Source organism: Cherax quadricarinatus, chromosome 43 (genome assembly GCF_038502225.1).
Source record: "Cherax quadricarinatus isolate ZL_2023a chromosome 43, ASM3850222v1, whole genome shotgun sequence".
NCBI classification, from domain to species: domain Eukaryota; kingdom Metazoa; phylum Arthropoda; class Malacostraca; order Decapoda; family Parastacidae; genus Cherax; species Cherax quadricarinatus.
Genome location: NC_091334.1, coordinates 32,249,620 through 32,277,257, shown reverse-complemented (window position 1 = coordinate 32,277,257; position 27,638 = coordinate 32,249,620). Strand labels below are relative to the sequence as shown.

Sequence of the window (27,638 nt, the reverse complement as noted above, 5' to 3'; positions counted from 1 at the left end):
ATAGGTATTACATTTGCCATTTTCCACTTATCAGGAACTATGCCAGTTTGTAGTGATGTTAAAAAGATTAATGATAAATTAGACACTTGTGCAACTCTTGGGTATCTTTATTGAGAAAACGTTTCGCCACACAGTGACTTCATCAGTCCACACAAAGGAGAATCTTGAAGAACAGGAGGAGAATGAGGTAATCAGTCCCTCAGTCTTGAGTCGATGTGGCCAGTCCATCAATCTTGAATAGAATACGGCATAAGTGCGGAGAAGGAGCTTATAAACCATAGGCAGGAGAGGTGCAGCAGTCGTAGGTGGTGTTACATTTGTTCAATGTGGAAGTAGGTCGTGCCCAAGGGTTAGCAAGCGAAGAATTCCCAAGTATTATGATGTAGAGGGCATAGTAGGTAAGTTTAGGGTGCCAAACCTTTTTTTATTAATATGTTGACCATCTCCCACTGAGACAGGGTGACCCATAAAAGAAACACTTTCATTATTCACACATAATCACTGTCAAACTTGCTTACTATGAAATCGGGCACAAAGAAGCAGGAACACAGTAAACGTTCAATAAAATGTACCCCCCATAAAGTGGATGCTGAATAAAATGTATACAAAAAAAAAATGTGGCCCGACAGAGGTCCATACAGCATATGCCAGATAAGTAACCACAATGTGACCAGAGATGAAAACTGCCACTGGGTATGGAAGTCACAAACATGTATAGACAGACATAATAAATGTAATGATAAAAAGGTTACCCAAAAATAAAACTTTCCCAGAAAATTCATCAATAATATGTCAGGTAAGAGGGTCCACATAAACACAAACTTGATATCTATAGTCTCACCTCATCTTTATGTTCCACTCAAAACACAGAAATATTCCATGGCAAGTTTCAAGATTTTGGGGTCCATTTAGGGGTCCCCAACAACTTCAAAATTTCACTCCTATTAAGTAGCAATTCTTGTTTTCTCTCTAGAAAAATCACAACAAACCTGAGAACAAATAAGAACAAAAAATTAGAAGTGATTCTTGATGATTGATGGTACCATACATAAGCATAAACTATTGTGCCAAGTGACGTGCGTAATTTTTCACTATTGTGTAGCATGGAATTAGTGATAAAATTGTGCACAAAGTCAGTATATACAGATGTATTTTATATGTACAGTAGGGCCCCACTTATACAGCAGGTTAGGTTCCAAGCTACCAATGTAAAGCAGAAATCGCTGTAAAGTGGGAAACCCTTTTTTTTTTTTTCACTTACAAATGCATATAAATACTAGATAACAAGTTTACACTAACATATATTAAGTTAGCAATAGAACTAGGCATTAAAAAAATAAAAAGTAAAATACACGTATAGTACACTCGTAATTTACTTACACTTAGGTCACACTACACAGGCACACACATGCATATATACTGTACATACATACACACATCTAGGGTTTTTCTTCTTTTTCTTGAGAGCTCTTGTTCTTGTTTTTTCTTTCCTCTATTGTCCATGGGGAAGTGGAAAAGAATCTTTCCTCCGTAAGCTATGAGTGTCGTATGAGGCGACTAAAATGCCGGGAGCAATGGGCTAGTACACGTAACCCCTTCTCCTGTACACATTTACTAAAAATGAGAAGAAAAACTTTATAAAACTGGGATGCTTGAATGTGCGTGGACGTAATGAGAATGATAAGTAAAAGATGATTGCTGATGTTATGAATGTAAAGAAGCTGGGTGTCCTGGCCCTAAGCGAAACAAAACTGAAGGGGGTAAACCATATCACGGGCGGGGATAGAACCCGCGATCAGAGTGTCTCAAAACTCTAGACCGTCGCATTAGCCACTTGACCAGCTAGCCACAATAAGATTCGTCCAACTAGGTACATTTCTACACCATAGGAAGGTTAGCATAGGCACCACTGTGACCACAAATGCAAGTTTTTACAGACGAATCTCCAGCTAGTGTGGCCGTGACGAACTCTAGCTCAAGTCCCCTCAAAGCCGTTAACATGACTCACGAAATCGTAATGACACGATTGCAAACAAACTAATCGTGTCATTATGATTTCGTGAATCCTGAAGGAGGTAAGCGAGTTTCAGTGGGGAGAAATAAATGGGATTAAGTCAGAAGTATCTGGGAGAGTTAGAGCTAAGGAAGAGGTAGCAATAATGTTGAAGGATCAGTTATGGAAGGAGAAGAGGGAATATAAATGTGTAAGTGCAAGGATTATGTGGATTAAAATAAGGGTCGGATGTGGAAAGTAGTTCATAATAAGCGTGTATGCACCTGGAGAAGAGAGGAGTGTAGAGGAAAGAGAGATTTTGGGAGATGTTAAGTGAATGTATAGGAGCCTTTGAACCAAGTGAGAGAGTAATTGTGGTAGGGGACCTAAATGCTAAAGTAGGAGAAACATTTAGAGAGGGTGTGGTAGGTAAGTTTAGGGTGCCAGGTGTAAATGATAATGGGAGCCCTTTGATTGAACTTTGTATAGAAGGGGTTCAGTTATAGGTAATGTGTATTTTATGAAAAAGAGGATAAATAAGTATACAAGATATGATGCAGGGTGAAATGACAGTAGTTTGTTGGACTATGTATTGGTAGATAAAAGACTGTTAAGTAGACTTCAGGATGCACATGTTTATAGAAGGGCCACAGATATGTCATATCACTTTTTAGTTGTAGCTACAGTAAGAGTAAAAGGTAGATGGGATATAAGGAAAATAGAAGCAGCAAGTAAGAGAGAGGTGAAGGCGTATAAACTAAAAGAGGAGGCAGTTAGGGTAAGATATAAACAACTATTGGAGGATAGATGGGCTAGTGAGAGTAGTATAGGCAATGGGGTCAAAGATATGGGGTAGGTTTAACCCTTTGACTGTTTCGGTCGTATATATACGTCTTATGTGCCACTGTTTCTGACGTATTTATACGCGTAAATTCTAGCGGCTTCAAATCAAGCAGGAGAAAGCTGGTAGGCCCACATGTGAGAGAATGGGTCTGTGTGGTCAGTGTGCACCACATAAAAAAAAATCCTGCAGCACGCAGTGCATAATGAGAAAAAAAAACTGACCGTTTTTTTGGATTAAAACGCCGACTTTGAGGTGTAGTTTCGTATAGTATTTATCGTATTCTCGTTTTCATGGTCTCAGGTGATAAAATGGAAAACATATTACAGAAATAGAGATGATTTGATTAGTTTCACAATAAAAATGGCCTTGAAATTGAGCTCAAAGTAGCAGAAATGTTCGATTTTTACCAATGTTCAGGAGTAAGCAAATCACACGACACGTCCAATACACTTCAACTGGGGAGTCTAATATTCTTTCACTAGTGCACAGATATTATTTATACCATTTTTACAATAATGCAGTAGTCTGCATAATAGTAAATTTTGTATTTTTTTGTATGAATAAAAAATAAAAATAGAAAGCAACAGTAATACGTATAAGAGGGGCCTAGAGGCGTGACTAATGAACAGAGGATATGGTATTTTAGTGCCAAGAATGTCTACATTGTTTATTCTGGACCCTATTTTGAAATTGGCATCTTTTTTAATTTGCGTGACATTGGCCAAATTGCCAATTTCTGACCACTTTACTGGGTAGTTCAAATTGGTAAATGGGCAGTTTCTTGTACTCAACTGATAGAAAAAATGGAGTTCTAAAGAAATAGCTATGAGTTTGGTCAACTGGAACAAAAGAATTGGCCAAAAACAGAGCTCAAAGTCGGCAAAATCGCAGATGCGTATATGTCGCCAAGACCGCTAACTTCACGGGAGCGTAATTCCGTGAGTTTTCAACCAAATTTCATAGTTTTGGTGTCATTACAATCGGGAAAAGATTCTATATCATTTCATGAGAAAAAAATAATTTTTTTCCAAAAATTTATCGACATAGAATGACAGTTTCAGAAAGAAGCCTGCGACAATCAAGGGTTAAGAATGTAGTGTTAAAGTGTTCAGCAGAAGTGGGTGTGGAAGGGAAGAAGAGTGATTGGTGGAATGATGATGTAATGAGAGTAGTAAGGAAGAAAAAGTTAGCATTTGAGAGGTTTTACAAAGTAGAAGTGATGCAAGGAGGGAAGAGTATATGGAGAGAAAAAGAGAGGTTAAGAGAATGGTGAAGCAATGTAAAAAGAGAGCAAATGAGAGAGTGGATGAGATGTTATCAACAAATTTTGTTGAAAATAAGAAAAAGCTTTGGAGTGAGATTAACCTTTTCAGGGTCCATGCCGTAGATCTACAGCTTCACGTTGAGGGTCCAAACCGTAGATCTATGCCATGAGCTCAGCTCACTCTGATAAGCTGTGAGAAGTAAATTTGGGCCTAGATATGAGAGAATACATCTATGTGGTATGTGTGCACCACACATACCATAATTTTCTATTAAAACAGCAACTTTGTAGTGTTTTTTGTATGTTTTTTTATGATTGTATTTGCGATTTCTTGGTCTCATTTGATAGAATGTAAGATATATTAGAGAAATAGAGATGATTTTGATTGGTTTTAGTACTGGAAATGGCTTGAAACTGAGCTCAAAGGAGTGAAAATGTTAAATTTTTGCCGATGTTCAAGAGTAAACAAATGACCTCACATGTCTAATACACACCAGCTGGTGGGTCTAATATACGTTGACAAATGAACTGATATTATTCATACAATTATTACAATATTACATGACAGTAAATCTTCTATTTTTTGGTTTGAATAAAAATTCATTATGTGAATAAAAAATCAAAATGGAATTCATTTGTAAAGCCTGAAAATGTAACTAATGAACAGAGGAAATGTTAGTTTAGTGCCAGGAATGCCTGCATTGTTTATTCTGGACCCTATTTTGAAACTGGAATAATTTGAACTTTGCACTAAATTGGTCAAATTACCAATTTCCGGTCACATTATTTTGTAGTTGAAACAGTTGATTCTTGTGCTCAATCGATAGAATAGAAGTAATACTACTGAAATAACTAAGAATTTGGTCGACTGGAATAATGTAATTGGCCTAAAATGGGAGTCAATGTCGGCAAAATCGCCGATGCATAAATATCACTGACACACGAAAATTCGCGAGAGCATAATTTTGTCAGTTTTCCACCAAATTTTGTACTTTTTGTTTTATTACCTTCAGAAAAAGATTCTCTATCATTTCATAAGAAAAAATAACAAAATTATTTTTTGAAAATTCTTGGACACTGGTGCGCACTTTGAAATTTGGCCTCTGGACCCTGAAAGGGTTAATAAGTTGAGGAAGCCTAGGGAACAAATGGATTTGACAGTTAAAAACAGGAGAGGAGAGTTATTAAAGGGAGAGTTAGAGGTATCGGATAGATGGAGGGAATATTTTGAGGAATTGTTAAATGTTGATGAAGATGGGGAAGCTGGAGTTTACCTGGAGAGAGTTTCGGGGGTCAATGCCCCCGCAGCCCAGTCTGAGGCCAGGCCTCATGGTGGATCAGGGTCTGATCAACCAGGCTGTTACTGCTGGCCGCACGCAAGCTGACGTACGAATCACAGCCCGGTTGGTCAGATACTGACTTTAGGTGCCTGTCAGGGGTCTATTGGTAATCCCCCTTATGTATGCTGGGAGGCAACTGAACAGTTTTGCGCCCTGGACACTTATTGTGTTGTCTCTCAGTTTACTTGTGGCACCCCTGCTTTTCATCGGGGGAATGTTGCATCTCCTGCTGAGTCTTTTGCTTTCATATGGAGTGATTTTCGTGTGCAAGTTTGGTACCAATCCCTCCAGGATCTTCCAAGTGTATATTATCATGTATCTCTCTTGCCTGCGTTCAAAGGAATACAGATCAAGTACCTTCAACCATTCCCAGTAGTTTAGGTGCCTTATCGCGGGGCCTTACTGTACAACAATACTAGAACAAATTGACATAACTGTGGGGTATGGTACCCAGGCAGGCTACCACATCTCTCAATTATTTCTTCAGTCCACTACCACCAGAGTAACTGTGTATATTAATTAAAAATCAAAACTATTTCTTTGCTAAGGTTACAATGGGTGTTTACATTTCATAATTTGATTGGTACAAAGAAAGTCACTATCATGCTGAGACTTTCTGGATAGACTTAACCTAATACTTAACCCTTTCACTGTCAGCCCTGCAATATTACAGCTTGCAAGCCAGTGTCAGTCCCAATATTAAGCCAAAATTCTTGTGGCTTCAAATCTTGCAGGGGAAAGCTGACAGGCCTACATATGAGGGAATGGGTCTGAGTGGTCAGTGTGTGCAATATAAAAAAAATTCTGCAGCATGCAGTGTATGATAAAAAAAACTCAGACCATGTTTTTGGTTTAACCCTTACAGAATTGAGATGCCCTCTCCTAAACTTGTTCTCAGGGTTGAAAAATTTTCAGGAAAAAAAAAATTATTTTTTCTTGTGAAATGATAGAGAATCTTTTTCCGATCATAATGACACCAAAAGTATGATATTTGATGGAAAACTTACGGAATTATGCTCTCGCGAAATTAGTGGTCTCAACGATGTTTACACATCAGCGATATCGCCTACTTTGAGCCCTATTTTCAGCCAATTCAAGTGTACTAATCAACGAAAATCATAACCATTTCACTAGAACTCCTTTTTTTTTCTATTGAATGAGTACAAGAAAGCACCCATTTACTGATTTCAATTATCCAATAAAATGGTCAGAAATTGGCAATTTTGTGAATTTCACACAAATTTCAAAAGATGCCAATTTCCAAATAGGCTCCAGAATAAACAAGAAAGACATTCCTGGCACTAACATAATATTTTCTCTGTTCATTAGTCACGTCCCCAAGCCCCTCTTACATTTCTTTTGCTTTCCACTTTGAATTTTTATTCTCACAAAAATAGAAGATTTACTGTTATGCAGACTACTGCATTAGCGTAGAAATGGTATAAATAATATCAGTGCACTTGTGAAAGAATATTAGACTCACCAGTTGATGTGTATTGGACGCTTGGCATGATTTGTTTACTTTTGAACTTTGGCAAAAATCGAACATTTCTGCTACTTTGAGCTCAATTTCAAGGTTCTTTTCATTGTGAAATCAATCAAAATCATCTCAATTTCTGTAATATGTCTTCCATTCTATAAAATGAGACCAAGAAAACTTGAATACAACCATAAATACCATACAAAAATACACTGCAAAGTCGCTGTTTTAAACCAAAACACAGTCAAAGTTTTTTTCTCATTATGCACTGTGTGCTGCAGGATTTGTTTTATACTGTGCATACTGACCACATAGACCCATGCTTTCATATGTAGGCCTATCGGCTTTATTTCGCTAGATTTGAAGGCACTAGAATTTACGCGTACTAGTACATCAATAACCCTTGTGCGTAAGACATACTAGTACATCGGAAACCCTGAAAGGGTTAAAACACCAACTTTGCGGTGTAATTTCATATGGTATTTATGGTTGTATTCTCGTTTTCTTGGTCTTATTTGATAGAATGGAAGATATATTACAGAAACAGAGATGATTTTGAATGGTTTACGGACTAAAAGTGCCTTGAAATTGAGCTCAAAATAGTGGAAATATTCGATTTTGTCTATGTTAAAGAGTAAACAAATCACGTCACGTGTACAATACACATCAACTGGTGGGTCTAATATGCTTTAACAAATGTGCTGATATGTTGTGTATCTTTATATGTGTATGCTTCTAAACTGTTGTATTCTGAGCACCTCTGCAAAAACAGTGATAATGTGCGAGTGTGGTGAAAGTGTTGAATGATGATGAAAGTATTTTCTTTTTGGGGATTTTCTTTCTTTTTTGGGTCACCCTGCCTCGGTGGGAGACGGCCGACTTGTTGAAAAAAAAAAAATGTGCTGATACTATTTATGCCATTTTTACACAATGCAGTAGTCTGCATAACAGTAAATCTATTTTGTGTGTGGAAAGCAAGCATAATATAAAAGGGGCCTGGAGATGTGACTAATGAACAAAGAAAACATTATTTTAGTCCTAGGAATGTTTGTATTGTTAATTTTGGACCCAATTTTGAAACTGGCCTTACTTGAATTGCGTATGAAACTGGCCAAATTACCAATTTCTGATTACTTTTTTGGGTAGCTGAAATTGGTAAATGGGTGGTTTCTCGTACTCAATCGATAGAACAAATAAGAGTTCTAGTGAAATAGCTATGAGTTTGGTCGACTGGAACAATGGAATTGGCAGAAAATAGAGCTCAAAGTGGGCGAAATCGCCAATGCGGAAACATCGCCAAGACCGCTAACTTCGTGAGAGTGTAATTCCGCAAGTTTTACATCAAATTTTGTACTTTTAGTGTCATTCCCATCGAGTAAAGATTCTCTATCATTTCATAAGAATTTTTTTTTTTTTTAAATTCTTCAACACAGAGCAAGTTTCTGAGCAGGGGTCTCGACAGTGAAAAGGTTAAGACTACTTAAATCTAGACAGGTAAAGAGTGGTAGATTATAAATATTCAATATTTTACTTTATTATTAACCCTTTGACTGTCGCAGACCCCTTTCTGAAACTTTCATTCTATGTCGCAAAATATTCGAAAAAAAAAAAAAAATTCTTACCAAAATGTTAGGGTTATTTTACTGAGTGTTTTAAGCCTAAAAAAATTTGTTTTGCCATCAATGCTTACCAAGATACAGAGGTGCAAAGTTGGCAGAAAATGAGCGGTGTATGGCAATAGTGGCGAATGCCGCCCACCCGGTATTCTTTTATTTACTCCAATTCAAAGGTTTCTTGTATTTTCCAATATTTTTCTTTTCTAAGCAACTTACGTGGCTTGTGAGACCAAAGTAAAGTGTATTGTTCAAATATACACTCATTGTTTACAACACAATAACTGAACAAACATTATCACTATTAGTTTGTGTATAAAACTTTTTTACACAAATAAAAAACATTGTTTATTACTATTGTTCCATAATATATATACATATGTACAGTCACTAAACACGTTCCTAGAACTGCTGCAGCTTGTGGAACTCTTTGAAACATGGGTATATGCAGAGTGGCACTTGACACTCCTCACACATAAAACGAGTGTCTCTGCGTGTTTGTGGGTGTTTTGTGGTATGTCCACATACAAAACACCTCATCTGAGCACTTTTCTTGAAAGCAGTAGGAGGAAGTTGTATGGTGTTGTGATCAACAGGCCTCAAATGAGATGGCGTATGTTGGTAATTTCGTGGGCGCTGGTCTATTGCAAGTGTTGCTCCTTGGTACTTGGCGATTATTTGTCCGATGACTGGACTGACAAACAAAATTCACCATATTTTGGTTTGTTGTTGGTCCTCAACTTGTACATGTATATGTTATAAGCATTTAGCATGGAAATATCAACAAGATGAAAAAAAGTTTTATACAGTGGTCCCCCGCATACCGTTGGCATCACATAACGTTAAATCCGCATATCGATACATTTTATCGCTAAGATTTTGCCTCGCAAACCGCTAAAAAACCCGCTCAACACTGTTCGTCCGAGACACGTCTAATGTGCGGCCTCAGCCAGCCTCACACGTTCCGCCGGTGGCATTGTTTACCAGCCAGCCTCCGCGGTAACATCCAAGCATACAATCGGAACATTTTGTATTATTACAGTGTTTTTGGTGATTTTATCTGCAAAATAAGTGACCATGGGCCCCAAGAAAGCTTCTAGTGCCAACTCTACAGGAATAAGGGTGAGAATTACTATAGAGATGAAGAGAGAGATCATTGATAAGTATGAAAGTGGAGTGCGTGTCTCCGAGCTGGCCAGGTTGTATAATAAACCCCAATCAACCATCGCTACTATTGTGGGCAACAAAAAGGCAATCAAGGAAGCTGTTCTTGCCAAAGGTTCAACTGTGTTTTCGAAACAGAGATTGCAAGTGATGGAAGATGTTGAGAGACTCTTATTGGTGAGGATAAATGAAAAACAGATAGCAGGAGATAGCATCTCTCAAGTGATCATAAGTGAAAAGGCTAGGAAGTTGCATCAGGATTTAATTAAAAAAATGCCTGCAACTAGTGATGATGTGAGTGAATTTAAGGCCAGCAAAGGTTGGTTTGAGAGATTTAAGAAGCGTAGTGGCATACATAGTGTGATAAGGCATGGTGAGGCTGCCAGTTCGGACCACAAAGCAGCTGAAAAATATGTGCAGGAATTCAAGGAGTACATAGACAGTGAAGGACTGAAACCTGAACAAGTGTTTAATTGTGATGAAACAGGCCTGTTTTGGAAGAAAATGCCAAGCAGGACCTACATTACTCAGGAGGAAAAGGCACTCCCAGGATATAAGCCTATGAAAGACAGGCTTACTCTGTTGATGTGTTAGAATGCTAGTGGTGATTGCAAAGTGAAGCCTTTATTAGTGTATCACTCAGAAACTCCCAGAGCGTTCAAGCAAAAGAATGTCCTCAAGGAGAATTTGTGTGTGCTGTGGAGGGCAAACAGTAAGGCATGGGTCACTAGGGACTTTTTCTATGACTGGTTACACCATGCATTTGCCCCCAATGTGAAAGATTACCTAACTGAAAAGAAATTAGACCTTAAGTGCCTCCTGGTGTTAGACAATGCCCCTGGTCATCCTACAGACGTGGCAGAGCGACTTTATGGGGACATGAGCTTTATTAAGGTGAAGTTTTTGCCTCCTAATACCACTCCTCTCCTGCAGCCCATGGACCAGCAGGTTATTGCAAACTTCAAAAAACTGTACACAAAAGCTCTGTTTGAAAGGTGCTTTGTAGTGACCTCAGAAACTCAACTGACTCTAAGAGTTTTGGAGAGAGCACTTTAATATCCTCAATTGTGTAAACCTTATAGGTAAGGCTTGGGAGGGAGTGACTAAGAGGACCTTGAACTCTGCTTGGAAGAAACTGTGGCCAGAATGTGTAGACCAAAGGGATTTTGAAGGGTTTGAGGCTAACCCTAGGAATCCTATGCCAGTTGAGGAATCAATTGTGGCATTGGGGAAGTCCTTGGGGTTGGAGGTTAGTGGGGATGATGTGGAAGAGTTGGTGGAGGAGGACAATGAAGAACTAACCACTGAGGAGCTGCTAGATCAACTTCAACAGCAAGAGGCCAGACCTGAGGAAAATGGTTCGGAGGAGGGGAGAGAGAAATTGAAGAAGTTGCCTACTACAAAGATTAAGGAAATCTGTGCAATGTGGCTGAAAGTGCAAACCTTTATGGATGAAAATCACCCTCACACAGCTATTGCAAGCCGTGCTGGTGACTATTACACTGACAATGTTGTGAAACACTTTAGGGAAGTCATAAAGGAACGAGAGGTACAGGCCTCTATGGACAGATAGGTTGTGCGACAGAAGTCCAGTGACTCTGAAGCTGGTCCTAGTGGCATTAAAAGAAGAAGGGAAGTAACCCCAGAAAAGGACTTTGACACCTCAAGTCTTAATGGAAGGGGATTCCCCTTCTAAACACTAAGACTCTCTCCTCCTCCCATCCCATCAATCATCACCAGATCTTCAATAAAGGTAAGTGTCATGTAATTGTGCATGCCTTTTTCAGTTTGTGTGTATTAAAATTAATATTTCATGTGGTAAAAATGGTTTTTTTTCATACTTTGGGGTGTCTTGCACGGATTAATTTGATTTCCATTATTTCTTATGGGGAAAATTCATTTGCATAACGATAATTTCGCATAACAATGAGCTCTCATGAATGGATTAATATCGTTATGCGGGGGTCCACTGTATAGTCTCCTGTGCACGAGTTTCTCAAAGATTTTGGATAGCAATGGTAAGTTTGATATTGGCCTATAGTTGTTTAAATCTGTAGGGTCACCACCTTTATGTATTGGTGTAACCGTTGCCGTCTTGAGTAGTGTCGGGAAGGTCCTTGTTTCTAGTGACTAGTTAAAAAGTAATGAGATAGCATGCAAGAGGACATGGGCCGCTCGCTTCTACAATAATGGTGGGACATGAGACAGATTCCCTGAGTTATTTTTGAGTGACTTTATAATCTTGGTGACTTCCATGGGCTCAGTTGGTGCAATATAGAAGGAATTTGGGAAATTCCCAGCTAGGTAGTCCCCGGCATGGGCATTGGTACGTGGGATTTTATTGGCGAGATTAGAAGGGTTGTTGAGGTGGTTCGGACATGTAGAGAGAATGGAGCGAAACAGAATGACTTCAAGAGTGTATCAGTCTGTAGTGGAAGGAATGCGAGGTAAGGGTCGGCCTAGGAAAGGTTGGAGGGAGGGGGTAAACGAGGTTTTGTGTGCGAGGGGCTTGGACTTCCAGCAGGCATGCGTGAGCGTGTTTGATAGGAGTGAATGGAGACAAATGGTTTTTAATACTTGACGTGCTGTTGGAGTGTGAGCAAAGTAACATTTATGAAGGGGTTCAGGGAAACCGGCAGGCTGGACTCGAGTCCTGGAGATGGGAAGTACAGTGCCTGCACTCTGAAGGAGGGGTGTTAATGTTGCAGTTTAAAAACTGTAGTGTAAAGAACCCTTCTGGCAAGACAGTGATGGAGTGAATGATGGTGAAAGTTTTTCTTTTTTGGGCCACCCTGCCTTGGTGGGAATCGGCCAGTGTGACAATAAAAAAAAAATAAAAAAAAATTAGATCCTATGGTTGAGAAGAAGTCGTTTATCTTGTTAGCTGTATCAGTGGGATGCAGTGGTGTTTCATTAGGTGTAGTTAGGACAATATTCTTGTTTTTTTTCAGTTTGTGGGTCCCTAGAATCTGAGAGAGTGTTTTCCAGGTCTTTTTTATATCTCCTCTTATGTCAGTGAATCTGCTGTAGTAGTATAGTTGTTTGGGTTTCTTTATTACTTTGGTGAGGACTGATGAATAGTGTTTAAGAATATCTTTGTGTATTAAGCCCTGTCTATATTGCTTTTCATATTGGTGTTTCTTATCAATGGATTTCAGAATGGTGCTGGTTAGCCATGGGCAACCAAGCTGTTTGTTTGTGATCTGTTTCGTTTTTATAGGACAATGTTTGTTGTATAGTCTAAGTAATTTGTTAAGAAAAATGTCTGTCCAGTCATCAATACTATTGGCCTTGGAGAATTCTGTAGGCCAGTCAACAGTCTCTAGGTCAGCTGTGAACTTCCTTATTGAGGCCTCATCATGGAGTCTAAATGAAACTTCGTTGTATTCAAGTGGTGGTTTACTAATGTTTGTCAAGAGGAAGGTAGGGTAGTGGTCTGTAGTGCTATCTGTGATTATCCCTGATTTAAGGGGAGCTAGTATATTGGTCCATATGTGGTCTATTATGGTTGCACTTGTTTCAGTGAGCCTGGTTGGTTTAGTTATTGTTGGTATGAGAAGTGTGTTGTTCACATAGATGATGAAATCAGTTACAGGCTGATCATCTAGTAGGCCAAGGTTGATGTTGAAGTCTCCAGCTAAGAGAAGGTGGTGCTTATTCATTTGTCTGTCTGTTATTAGTGCCTTTAATTTCTCACTGAAATTTGGGATGTTTGTGTGGGGTATCCGGTAAATGGCACCGATTGTTATAGGCGTCTTAGGGTTTTTTACAGTAAAATTAGCAAAAATGTATTCTCCATATTCATCACTAAAGCAAGTAGTGCTAATACAAGATAATTGGTTAGAGTAATAGATTGCAATACCACCCCCAACTTGGTATGGTCTGCAGTTGTGGATTGCTGTGTATCCTGGTAGAGGGTAGATATCTATTGTGTCCTGCTTAAGCCAGGTCTCAGTAAGAATAATGCAGGAGAAGGGTGTCTTTAGTGATTCAAGGAGTGCCAGGAGGTCATCATAGTGTTTGCTTAAGGACCTAGTTGCAAGCAAAACTGCATTACCCAACGTAGCACCCAGAATGACCAAAGATTACCAACAGTGAAACCTACAAATTGAAAATAACAGAGATCAAAGGAAGACTGCCCTCAAACCCAAAGCAACACCCCGCTGCCAGCCGAACAACGTAACCCTAAGTTGTACTTGAATAACTACTACTTCTTAACTACAACAATTCCTGTAGTATTATGAGGTGCAATCTCAGAGGAAACAGCACCAAGGCCAGCAAGAAAACACCGAAAAATTAACTATTCAACAAGTGTAGCCAGGAGCACGCCAGCCTAGCTACCACCCCCTCTCACCACCGCTCGAGGCAACACCACAACAATAACAACAAACATGGCTACCCCCAGCCCATCCACCCCTCTCTTCCCCGGATTCAACCTACCAAGTAGTCTCTCAGGTATGGCCAACGATCCAGATACCCTAAAGTCATGCATCTCCACCTTAGTTATTGAAAATATGAATCTTCGAGAGACGTTAACAAAATAAGACACCAGGATGACACAACTCGAGAACAAAATCCTCAGTCTTGAACAAAAGTTATCAACACCAGGAATGACTAACTATGGCAAGACCATCCAAGCAGTCATAGATAGCCATACCCAACAAATAATATCTCTTAATACAAAGGTTGAAGAAGCAGTAAAAGAATGGAAGAACAACTTAGATAACCAGTTCAGTGACTACTTTGCTCTCCAAGAAGATAAAACTGAACAAGATAAACTATCGGACGCAGTAATAGTTAACAGTCCACTTTTTCCCAGTGATATGAACCAAACAAACAGTAAAGAAATTACTCTGCAGATCATAAAGGACCAAACAAGTGTTATTGTACCAGAGTCTGAAATAAAAGAAGCCAGGTTACTAGGATCCCATGGTAGAAAAAGTGTTATGCTTAGATTCCACTCACATGACAGGAAAAAAGACTTAATTATTGCATCTATTAAAGTAAAGAAAGAGGTATACATAAACGAGTGTCTTACCAAAAAACGTCAGAACCTCGTGTATAGAGTCGGAAAACTTAAGCGGGAGAATAATGACACAATACACCAATGCTTCACACGGGATGGGAAAATTCTAGTTAGGAAAACAAATGTAGGTCAACTGTACACAATCACGAACGAGAATGATCTATCACGATTTCTCAGGGATACTAATCTTACAGAGAATAACTAAACAATGTCCAACCTAAAAGCCTAGGTAGTGTAGTGTATGTTTTGCTCCATTATTGTTCAAATTTCATAGTACAATCTCTTAGTAATTAAATAATCAACTACCTTATTATGTGATTTTACTAGTAAGCATAAGTCACCTTATGTAATTTTCTTATTTACTGTTGTTTGCTTAACCTCTTCAGGGTCCAAGGCCGAAATCTGAAGTGGTGCTCCAGTGTCCAAGAAATTTTGAAAAAAAAAAAAAAAAAGTCTTACAGAATTAAAGAGTATATTTTTGTGAAGGTAATAAGACAAAAAAAAAATTTTCTGATCAGTACTTACCGAGATACAGCGGCGGGAAGTTGACCCAAAATGACCGGGTGGCGGCAACATCAGTGACTTCCGCAAAATCCCATTTTTTTATTTTACGTTTTTTATACTTTTTTCTTTTCTTTTCTAATTTTTTTCTTTTTCTAATAACATTTGTGACCTAGGAGACCAGTATAATGTATATTGTGTAAGTGTACACTCATTGTATTCAACACAATAACTGCACTAATTTATCATTATATTGCTTACAAAACTTGTTTACAAGTTTATTGTAAACAAAATGATGAAAATATTAGTGCGGTTATTGTGTTGAATACAACGGTACCATATAGTACCATATGGTACAATGGCACCATATGATACAATGGTACCATATGGTACAATATGGTACAATGGCATATGATACAATGGTACCATATGATACAATGGTACCATATGGTACAATGGCACCATTTGGTACAATGGTATCATAAGATACAATGGTACCATATGGTACAATGGTATCTTATGGTACCATATGGTGCAATGGTACCTTATGGTACCATATGGTGCAATGGTACCTTATGGTACCATATGCACACATACAGTGCAATGCAGTATGCCAAACACTTATACTATGCATAGCATTACGGGCTGGCTTAAAATATAAGATTAACTAAGCAATGATTATTATTATTATTATAATCAAAAAGAAGCGCTAAGCCACAAGGACTATACAGCGCTGCTACTAAGCAATGATGAAATCAGTGATAAAACATTAATGCAATGGTACCATATGGTACATTGTACCATACAGTACAATGATACCATATGGTTAATTGTACAATATGGTACTGTTGTATTCAACACAATAAACACACTTATATTTTCATTATTATTTTGTTTACAATAGTTGTTTACAACAAAAATATGCAAAAATGTTGTATATTAGTAATGTTCTATTATATATTTACAAGTGTACAGGAACTTGACATGTTCCATGAGGTAGATGACAAAGTACTTTGTCTGGGAAACTGCGGAGTCAGTAGCTAGCTTGTGTTGCGAGCTTGTGTCGCCACTCGCTCAGTCTTGGCTGGTGTCTCATGCCACTAACACCTATTGACCATATGGTACACAGTATCATATGTTACAGAGTACCATATGGTACATTGTACTATGTGGTATAGAGTACCATGCAGTGCAGGGTACCATATGGCACAGGGTACCATATGGCACAGGGTACCATATGGTACAGGGTACCATACAGTACAGGACACCATATGGTACAGATACAGGGATAACTATGGAAATAAAGTCACACTGACTTTTTTGGGTTATCCTAGGATTTTATACGTATGCTGCTATGTATGAAATTCTATGTAATTGTATTTCTGTACACCTGAATAAACTTACTCAAGTGCATGTGGCATCATAAGTAAGTTTATTTAGTTATACACAAATAAAGTTACATAGAATATCATACTTAGCAGCATATGTTTGGAGAACCTAGGATAACCCAAAAAAGTCAGACTTATTTCCATTAGGGTCCCTGTACCCTGTACCATATGGTAGAGTGGTACCATATGGTACAATGTACTATATGGTACATTGTACCATATGGTACCACTCTACCATACGATACCATTGTATGACATGGCACCATTGTACCATATGGTACCATTGTACCATATGGCACAATGGTACCATATGGTTCAAAACCATAGAATTCGTCTTCAGCTCCACTTTCATCAGTCTTAGAACTGTAAGTTGTGAAGAGGAGAGTCAGAATTCACCCGGAGAGTGAGTAGGGAGTGAGAGCTTCCTTGCCGCCAGGCACGATGAACAAAGCTACTTTGCCGGCATTTCCACAATGCCATGTGGGCGTCCAGATTTTTTCTATGGTGTGCACACTGACCACCCAGACCCATTCTCTCAGATGTAGGCCTACCAGCCTTCTCCCGCTAAATTTGACGCCGCTAGAATTTTGGCATAGATCTACGGTTTGGACCCTGAACGTAAAGCCATAGATCTACGAGACGGACCCTGAAAGGGTTAAATATTAGCTGAATTGATACTTTCTCTGTCCATATTACTACCTCATATTTTTTTAAATACTATTAATTGATATTACTAACTAAAATTAATAATTAATTACCATTTTTACTATCAGTACAATTTACTCTTAACATTTTTAACATCATTTAATTACCATTACTTGTCTAATAACAATAACCTGTTTTAATACCACATTTACTATCTTAGAGTACTCTTAAATACCTTGTACTGCCAAATAACCTCTAGTATAACTACCAGTCCAATATTGAATCCAAATAACTGTTCTTAAAATTTAGTACTTGAAATAAACATTACTTTTTCACTTTTTTTTTTTTTGCTAATTAATCTTTTTTTGTAATCATTATTACTTACTAAAATTTTATTAAACACCATATTTACTACCAGTCAATTTTACTTTTGTACATTAATCATTATTTTATACTTTTCTTAACATTTTGTTGCCAAATTTTCAAGTTTGTATATTCAACTCCAACCGTTATATTATCCTTTGTACCTGTGTACCTGTCTACCATCTTACTATCATATTATAACCAAGTCATTGCCATTGCTATTTTTTACTTATTATTCTTTTGGTACTTTAATTTGCAAATTTTATTTTGTCAATTTAAATCTAGTTATACTCTTGATCTTGTTAACAACCTGTATCAGACCCTAGTGCAATTGCAAGTACCATTTTAATTTGTATTTTTATATTATAAGTTTATACCTAGTTGTACTTTAGCTCATTCTAGCTCAATACTTAGACAACACCTAAACTAACTATACCTAGTTGTACTTCAGCTCATTCTAGCTCAATACATAGACAACAACAAATTCATTATGTTAGACCTTAGTGCAATTACAAGAGTGAGTCTGGTGCCACTTGTAATTTGTTTTTTTTATAGTATTAGTTTATACCTAATTGTACTTCAGCTCATTCTAGCACAACACATAGACAATATCAATTTCATTATGTTTATTAGTGACTATACTCTATATGACCAAAGTGCTTTAATGGTATACCTATCCAAACCTCCCACGACTACAGAAATCAGTATTAAAACTCACCACATAATACAGGATATAAACAACCACTATTTAAACCTAAAAGATGAATGATCACGTTGACCCTGATCTAAACCTCCATAATCTAATACACAATCAAAACTTATTGGAAAGTAACTGCCTTTTATTACACAGCATCACAAGCCACCACTATCCTGAACACTGCTCAAAGTCTATCAGTTCTTAACTACAACATCAGGTCCTTAAGCAAACACTATGACGACCTCCTGGCACTCCTTGAGTCACTAAAGACACCCTTCTGCATTATTCTTACTGAGACCTGGCTTAAGCAGGACACAACTGATATCTACCCTCTACCAGGATACACAGCAATCCACAACTGCAGACCATACCAAGTTGGGGGTGGTACTGCAATCTATTACTCTAACCAACTATCTTGTATTAGCACTAATTGCTTTAGTGATGAACATGGGGAATACATTTTTGCTAATTTTACTGTAAAAAACCTCAAGACGCCTATAGCAATTGGTGCCATATACCGGATACCCCACACAAACATCCCAAACTTCAATGAGAATCTAAAGACACTAATAACAAACAGACAAATGAACAAGCACCACCTTCTCTTAGCTGGAGACGGCTAAAAGAGGTCAATATATCTGAAATGCGTAGGGAGACACTGGTCAGAGAAATAGCAAGCATCGAACTCAAGCTAAAGGAATCTTATAGGAGTCGGGAATCGCGGGAAGAACTAAAAGCCATAAATGAAATCGAAAGAAACCCAAAGTATTTCTTCTCCTATGCCAAATCAAAATCGAGAACAACGTCCAGTATTGGGCCCCTACTTAAACAAGATGGGTCCTACACAGATGACAGCAAGGAAATGAGTGAGCTACTCAAGTCCCAATATGACTCAGTTTTTAGCAAGCCGCTAACCAGACTGAGAGTCGAAGATCAAAATGAATTTTTTATGAGCCACAAAATTTGGTTAACAGAAGCCTATCCGATGTTATCCTGATGCCAAATGACTTCGAACAGGCGATAAATGACATGCCCATGCACTCTGCCCCAGGGCCAGACTCATGGAACTCCGTGTTCATCAAGAACTGCAAGAAGCCCCTATCACGAGCCTTTTCCATCCAATGGAGAGGGAGCATGGACACGGGGGTCGTCCCACAGTTACTAAAAACAACAGACATAGCCCCACTCCACAAAGGGGACAGTAAAGCAACAGCAAAGAACTACAGACCGATAGCACTAACATCCCATATCATAAAAATCTTTGAAAGGGTCCTAAGAAGCAAGATCACCACCCATCTAGAAACCCATCAGTTACACAACCCAGGGCAACATGGGTTTAGAACAGGTCGCTCCTGTCTGTCTCAACTATTGGATCACTACGATAAGGTCCTAAATCCACTAGAAGATAAAAAGAATGCAGATGTAATATATACAGACTTTTCAAAAGCCTTCGACAAGTGTGACCATGGCGTAATAGCGCACAAAATGCGTGCTAAAGGAATAACAGGAAAAGTCGGTCGATGGATCTATAATTTCCTCACTAACAGAACACAGAGAGTAGTCATCAACAGAATAAAGTCCGAGGCAGCTACGGTGAAAAGCTCTGTTCCACAAGGCACAGTACTCGCTCCCATCTTGTTCCTCATCCTTATATCCGACATAGACAAGGATGTCAGCCACAGCACCATGTCTTCCTTTGCAGATGACACCCGAATCTGCATGACAGTGTCTTCCATTGCAGACACTGCAAGGCTCCAGGCGGACATCAACCGAATCTTTCAGTGGGCTGCAGAAAACAATATGAAGTTCAACGATGAGAAATTTCAATTACTCAAATATGGTAAACACGAGGAAATTAAATCTTCATCAGAGTACAAAACAAATTCTGACCACAAAATAGAGCGAAACACCAACGTCAAAGATCTCACCTTCAAGCACCATAACATTGTAACAATCGCATCTGCTAGAAAAATGACAGGATGGATAATGAGAACCTTCAAAACTAGGGAGGCCAAGCCCATGATGACACTCTTCAGGTCACTTGTTCTATCTAGGCTGGAATATTGCTGCACACTAACAGCACCTTTCAAGGCAGGTGAAATTGCTGACCTAGAAAATGTAGAGAGAACCTTCACGGCGCGCATAACGGAGATAAAACACCTCAATTATTGGGAGCGCTTGAGGTTCCTAAACCTGTATTCCCTGGAACGCAGGCGGGAGAGATACATGATTATATACACCTGGAAAATCCTAGAGGGACTAGTACTGAACTTGCACACGAAAATCACTCACTACGAAAGCAAAAGACTTGGCAGATGATGCAACATCCCCCCAATGAAAAGCAGGGGTGTCACTAGCACGTTAAGAGACCATACAATAAGTGTCAGGGGCCCGAGACTGTTCAACTGCCTCCCAGCATACATAAGGGGGATTACCAACAGACCCCTGGCAGTCTTCAAGCTGGCACTGGACAAGCACCTAAAGTCGGTTCCTGACCAGCCGGGCTGTGGCTCGTACGTTGGTTTGCGTGCAGCCAGCAGCAATAGCCTGGTTGATCAGGCTCTGATCCACCAGGAGGCCTGGTCACAGACCGGGCCGCGGGGGCGTTGACCCCCGGAACTCTCTCCAGGTAAACTCCAGGTAATATCAACCTTGGCCTACCAGATGATCAGACTGTAACCGATTTCATCAACAATATGAACAACACACTTCTCATACCAACAATAACTAAACCAACCAGACTGACTGAGACAAGTGCAACCATAATAGACCACATATGGACCAATATACTAGCCCGCCTTAAATCAGGGATAATCACAGACAGCACTACTGACCACTACCCAACCTTCCTCTTAACAAACATTAGTAAGCCACCACTCGAATACAACAAAGTTTCATTTAGACTCCATGATGAGGCCTCAGTAAGGAATTTCACAGCAGACCTAGAGACTTGACTGGCCTACAGAATTCTCCAATGCCAATGGTATTGATGATTGGACAAACATTTTTCTAAACAAAATACTTAAACTATACAACAAACATTGTCCTATAAAAACAAAACAGATCACGAATAAATGGCTTGGTTGCCCATGGCTAACCAGCACCATTCTGAAATCCATTGATAAGAAACACAATATGAAAAGCAATATAGACAGGGCTTAATACACAAAGATATTCTTAAACAATATTCAACAGTTCTCACCAAATTAATAAAGAAAGCCAAACAACTGTACTACTCCAGCAGATTCACTGATACAAGAGGAGATATAAAAAAGACCTGGAAAACACTTTCCCAGAATCTGGGGACCCACAAACTGAAAAAAAACAAGAATATTGTTCTAAGTAAACCTCATGAAACACCACTGCATCCCACTGATACAGCTAACAAGATAAACGACTTCTTCTCAAACATAGGATCTGATCTCGCCAGTAAAATCCCACGTACCAGTGCCTGTGCCGGGGACTACCTAGATGGGAATTTCCCAAATTCCTTCTATCCTGTACCAACTGAGCCCACGGAAGTCACCGCGATCATAAAGTCACTTAAAAATAACTCGGGGAATCTGTCTCACGTCCCACCATTATTGTACAAGCGAGCGGCCCATGTCCTTTCGCATGCTATTACATTACTTTTTAACAAGTCACTAGAAACTAGCACTTTCCCAACGCTACTCAAGACAGCAAGGGTTACACCAATACATAAAGGTGGTGACCCTACAGACGTAAACAAATATAGGCCAATATCAAACTTACCATCGCTATCCAAAATCTTCGAGAAACTCGTGCACAGGAGACTATATTCATTTATAACATCACAAAACATACTCAACCCCTGCCAATTTGGATTCAGGAAAAATAAAAGCACTAATGATGCAATTATAAAAATGCTAGACCTGCTTTACACAGCATTGGAAAATAAGGAATATCCACTAGGAATTTTTATTGACCTAAGAAAAGCGTTTGACACAGTAGACCACGGCATCCTACACCACAAACTTGACCACCATGGTATAAGAGGCCATGCGCTTGCATATTTTAAATCCTACCTTTCTAATAGGTATCAGTATCTCACCATTAAAGACACAGCCTCATCAATACGGCCACTTGATACTGGAGTTCAGCAGTGAAGTGTCCTTGGACCCCTGCTCTTCCTCATTTACATTAATGATCTTCCAAACATATCCCAACACCTGAAACCCATTCTCTTTGCTGACGACACGACTTATGTCATCTACCACCCTAATCTTGCCACCCTCAACACCATTGTTAACGAGGAGCTGCTCAAAATATCGACTTGGGTGACAGCCAATAAACTTACACTTAACACTGGCAAAACCTACTATATTATGTTTGGTAGTAGACCAGGTGTTGCGCAACTTAACATTAAGATCGACAACACTCTAATTGCCAGACATAATGAGGGCAAATTCCTTGGCTTATACCTCGACAACAACCTAAATTTCAGCACCCATATCCAACACATAACCAAAAAAGTATCCAAAACGGTGGGAATCCTCTCCAAGATACGATACTACGTACCACAAACTGCCCTTCTCACACTATACCATTCACTTGTATATCCATACCTCACCTATGCTATCTGTGCTTGGGGTTCAACTGCAGCAACACACCTTAAGCCAATAATAACCCAACAAAAAGCCGCAGTAAGAATAATCGCTAGATCCCATCCCTGGCAACACACCCCCCACTCTTCATAGATCTAAACTTACTCCCTGTTCAGAACATCCACACTTACTACTGTGCAATCTATATCTACAGGACCTTAAATTCCAATATTAACCTTGACCTAAAACACTTTCTTGACAGTTGTGACAGGATCCACAGGCATAACACCAGACACAAACATCTCTATGACATTCCCCGTGTTCGACTAAACCTTTACAAAAATTCAATGTATTTCAAAGGACCTAAAATCTGGAACACCCTACCTGAAAACTCTAGAACTGCACACACATTCATCTCTTTCAAAACTACAGTTAGAAAACATCTTATCTCCCTGATCCACCCCGACAACTAACTACATGATAACCACTTGGTGGTTCACAGTTACACTCACTCACCCACTGACTATAAACCCAGAAATACTAATCTTAAAATAATAAATCCTAACTAGTCATAAGTTTGCCTATGATACTCCAATATAGACACTTTGTATTGTGCCAAAACAAAAGCATTCACATTGCTTAACTCACAAATTATGATGTAGTCACTTAGCCTTAATACCATAATCTGTAAGGATTTAATGTTAAGATTTAATCTAAGTCTGCTCTAAATGCCTAGCCATGCTAGGTGTCCTAGTGGCCCCCTCTGTAATTAGTATTTTATAACATGTAAACCACACAATACCCAAAGCCTGTAAACCCCACATTGTAACCCTTATAGAGAATAAACTTGAACTGAATTTAATTGAATTCGTATGCCTTTATTCATAAACAGAGTTGCTTGCTCTCAAAAGGTTATGTTGCCATGAGCCAGGGTATGTTGCTATACTACATTAATGTGAAGATAATTTGTTTAGTGTCACTAGCCACTCCCAGTTAGATGTACAATACCTGTCCAATACGTATACATCTGACCGCATCAATTATGCGTTCACCCAAAACACTGACATTATAACGCCTCTCCTCACTTAGCGACGCACTCGTTTACTGACAGCTCAGACGTACAACGTACTCTCTGACCAGTACGAATACATAATGTATATTAGACCTGATTTCTTCTATTCTGTTTATTACAATATACAGTACACTACAACCTATGCTCACTTAGCGACATACTCATTTACCAATGCCTCAGACTTATGAAGGGCTCTCTGACCAGTATTCATACCTAAATAATGTATATTAGAGCTGATTTCCTGTATTCTATTTATTTCAATATATAGTACACTATTGTATAAACATTTAAAAACATTAAAACAATATCAAAGATAGATGACAAACTCACTACCATTATAGTAAGCTTCTCACTTAGCGATGAATTCATTGAACAATGTGGTCTTAGAAATGAAACTCCGTTGTTAAGTGAGGAGAGGCTATACTGTACGAGCATTTAAAAATACAGTCTCTCCTCACTTAACGACGGAGTTCCATTCCTAAGACCACATTGGTAAACAAATTCATCGCTAAGCAAGGAGCATACTGTAATGGTAGTGGGTTTGTATCAACCATCTTTCATATTGTTTTAATGTCACCTTTGCACCATTCATAATATTTTTAGTATATTTTTAAATGTTTATACAGTAGTGTACTGTATATTATAATAAACAGAATAGAGAAAATCAGCTCTAATATACATTATTTAGGTATGTACACTGGTCAAAGAGCCCGTCGAAAGTCCGAGTCGTTGGTGTGTGATTACGTTGCTTCGTGAGGAGAGGCTGTATACTAAAAATGTTATAAATGGTGCAAAGGTGACACTAAAACAATATCAAAGATGGTTGACACAAACCCACTACCATTGTAATATGCTCCTTGCTTAGTGACAAATTTGTTTACTGACTTGGTCTTAGAAACTGAACTCTGTTAAGTGAGAAGAGGTTGTATATACATTTATGAAGCATTTTCCCCACAATACAGCTTACATTACATACAAATTAACTTCACATTGATGCAGCAACCTGCATAACAGATGCCATAAGCCAGGGTAAGTTGTCAGTGATTCAGTCTGTTTACAGAATTTGTGCTCTGCATCTCTCTCTACTCTTGTAATTTTTTACATTCCAGTTACAGTAGAACCTCTACTTACGAGTTTAATCCATTCCGTGACCTTGCTCGCATCTGGATTTGCTCATTTGCAGAGTCAATTTTCCTCACTTAAATTCATTGAAATGGAATTAATCCATCCCAGTTGAATTCCAGGCACGACACAATACTTGAATATTTCCCTAATGTTGACTCTACAGCTTATTTATCTATCACAATTCATCTGACGTAATAAACAATATTAATAACTTAGAAACATAATATATACACTAGAATGAATGAAATATGTCATTTTCTGTGACAAGGGTCTGGTGACTCTCAAGATGGTCCAAGTGGCATTAAAAGACAAAGAAGGGAAGTAACCCCAGATGTGGACTTGTTACCTAGTCTTTATGGAAGGGGATTCCCCTTCCAAACAGTAAGTCCTCCCTCTCTCCTCCCTATCTTCCAGATGCCAGCAAGACTCTTCAATAAAGGTACGTAAACGTGATTTTAACCCTTAAACTGTCCAAATGTAGATCTACCTTTGCACGCGTAGCACTCCAAATGTAGATCATTTTATTTTTCATTCCTTCAAATTTGGCACAATAGGCTTGAGCTGCCTAGACATGAAAGAATGGGTCTGTGCACTCAGTGTGCATACTATTAACCCTTAAATGGTCCAAACGTATATATACGTTTTTTCAACATCTGAAAGTATGTAAAAAAAAACGTAATTTTTTTTTTGTTTTACATGTGAAAACGTGTAAAAAAAAATTTTATCTACATTTTTTTTGTTATATTTGAAAATATGTAAAAAAAAGTAGATCTACTTTTGTAGCACTACGAATTTGAACGTCGATCTGTTTGGACCGTTTAAGGGTTAAAAAAATCTGGGAGCACTTACTACCTTGTGGGAGCACCAGTTCAACTGAGCACCAGCTAGAACAAATAGCGTGGCAAACGCCAGGGATTCACTGATACCATGTCACATCAGATAAATACATGAGTGAGTGTGGGTGGGTGTGAGTTGGACCTGACTGGTTTGTGCTACTAGGTCTGATGTCATGCTCCTTCCTTCAATGGATGTGACCTAACTAGGTGGGTCATTGGTCTAAGCCGGGGGAGGAGGGTGACATGTATGCCTTGCATGGGCCAGTAGGCCTGCTGCAGTGTTCCTTCTTTCTTATGTTCTTCTGTATTCGGCAGGCTGGCCGGCTGGCTTGCTGTCTCTCTGTCTATATCTCTATCTGTCTATATCTCTGTCTATCTATATCTCCGTATATCTATATCTCTGTCTCACATGTAAGTATACAGTTACTATACATAGCGTAAATTACCTAGGATAATCCAAAAATTCCAGGCAAAGATAGACAGAGACAGACACAGACAGACAGACAGAGACACAGACAGACAGACAGACAGAAACATGTGTGTGTGTATCAGTGAAAACAAATAAAGCCAGGGTTCCCACGAGTACCCATTTATCAAATGTCACCGAGCTGATAACAGATGTCATAACACGATTCTTCAAGGAGTGTGATACACTCCAGGCAGACAGAAAGATAGTTAAGCAGAGACAGACAGACAGACAGGCAGGCAGATAGACAGAGATACAGGCAGACAGACAGATAAATAGACAGAGAGACAAGACGTGTTTGTGTGTAACAGTGATAACAAATACAGAGAGGGTTAGCTGGAGGAGTGGGCATTTATCAAATGTCACTGGACTGTCAACAGTATAGGGATGCCTTTCATAACACCATGCATCAAGGTATAGTCCAGCAGTTCTAAAACATTGCTGGGACCTATAAATACCTTGCATATATTTCTAGACAATAGTAAATAACCCAGGCAGGTGTAAATGTTCACTTGTCAATGTGATTGTGACTATTTGAGTACTATTTCAGTACCTAATATTAGTGTCAGAACAAACATTGGCTATGATATTACAAGAACTATTATAAATTTAATTATCAGAACATAAAAAATATATAAATTCAAATAAAAACAAGAAAAAAAGGTATACTGGCAACACTTCTGCAAGCGGCAGGAGCCAATGTTGCCGACAGGTTAGCATCCAGAGCCAACTTCACGGTCTTATATCTTGGTAAGTACTGACCCTAATTTTTTTTTTAATCCTATAACATGTAGAAAATGTGCTCTTCATTTTAAAAGAAAAAAAAAATTTTATTTGTCAAAATATTCGGAGCGCCACACGAGTGCACGTAGATCTACATTTTGACAGTTTAAGGGATAAATGTTTATTTATGTATTACATTATTCATTTAAGTACTATGTTAAAATATAGTTATTCTTTAAAAAATTTATTTTTTTTTGTGAATATTTTTGTGGGTCTGGAGCTAGAGCAAATAGTGTGGCAAACACCAGGGATTCACCGATGCCATGTTGCATTAGATAAATACATGAGTGAGTGTGGGTGGGAGTGAGTTGGACCTCACTAGCTTGAGTTACTAGGTCTGATGTCATGCTCCTTCCTTCAATGGGTGTAACCTGGCTAGGTGGGTCATTGGTCTAAGCCGACGAGGGGGGGAGTGTGACATGTACCTGCTTTGCATGGGCCAGTAGGCCTGCTGCAGTATTCCTTCTTTCTTA

At 38.7% G+C, this 27,638-nt stretch overlaps 1 protein-coding gene across 2 annotated transcripts in view; it reads right to left on the bottom strand.

Moving 5' to 3' along the window:
• Window positions 1–27,638, bottom strand: part of LOC128702570 (gastrula zinc finger protein XlCGF57.1-like) — a 99,014-nt gene that overhangs the window by 55,626 nt on the left and 15,750 nt on the right. For both annotated transcript variants that reach the window (XM_070093836.1, XM_070093835.1), the window contains exon 2: window positions 842–989. The gene's annotated coding sequence lies outside the window, so the exon portion shown is untranslated. The remainder of the gene's footprint in view (window positions 1–841; window positions 990–27,638) is intronic.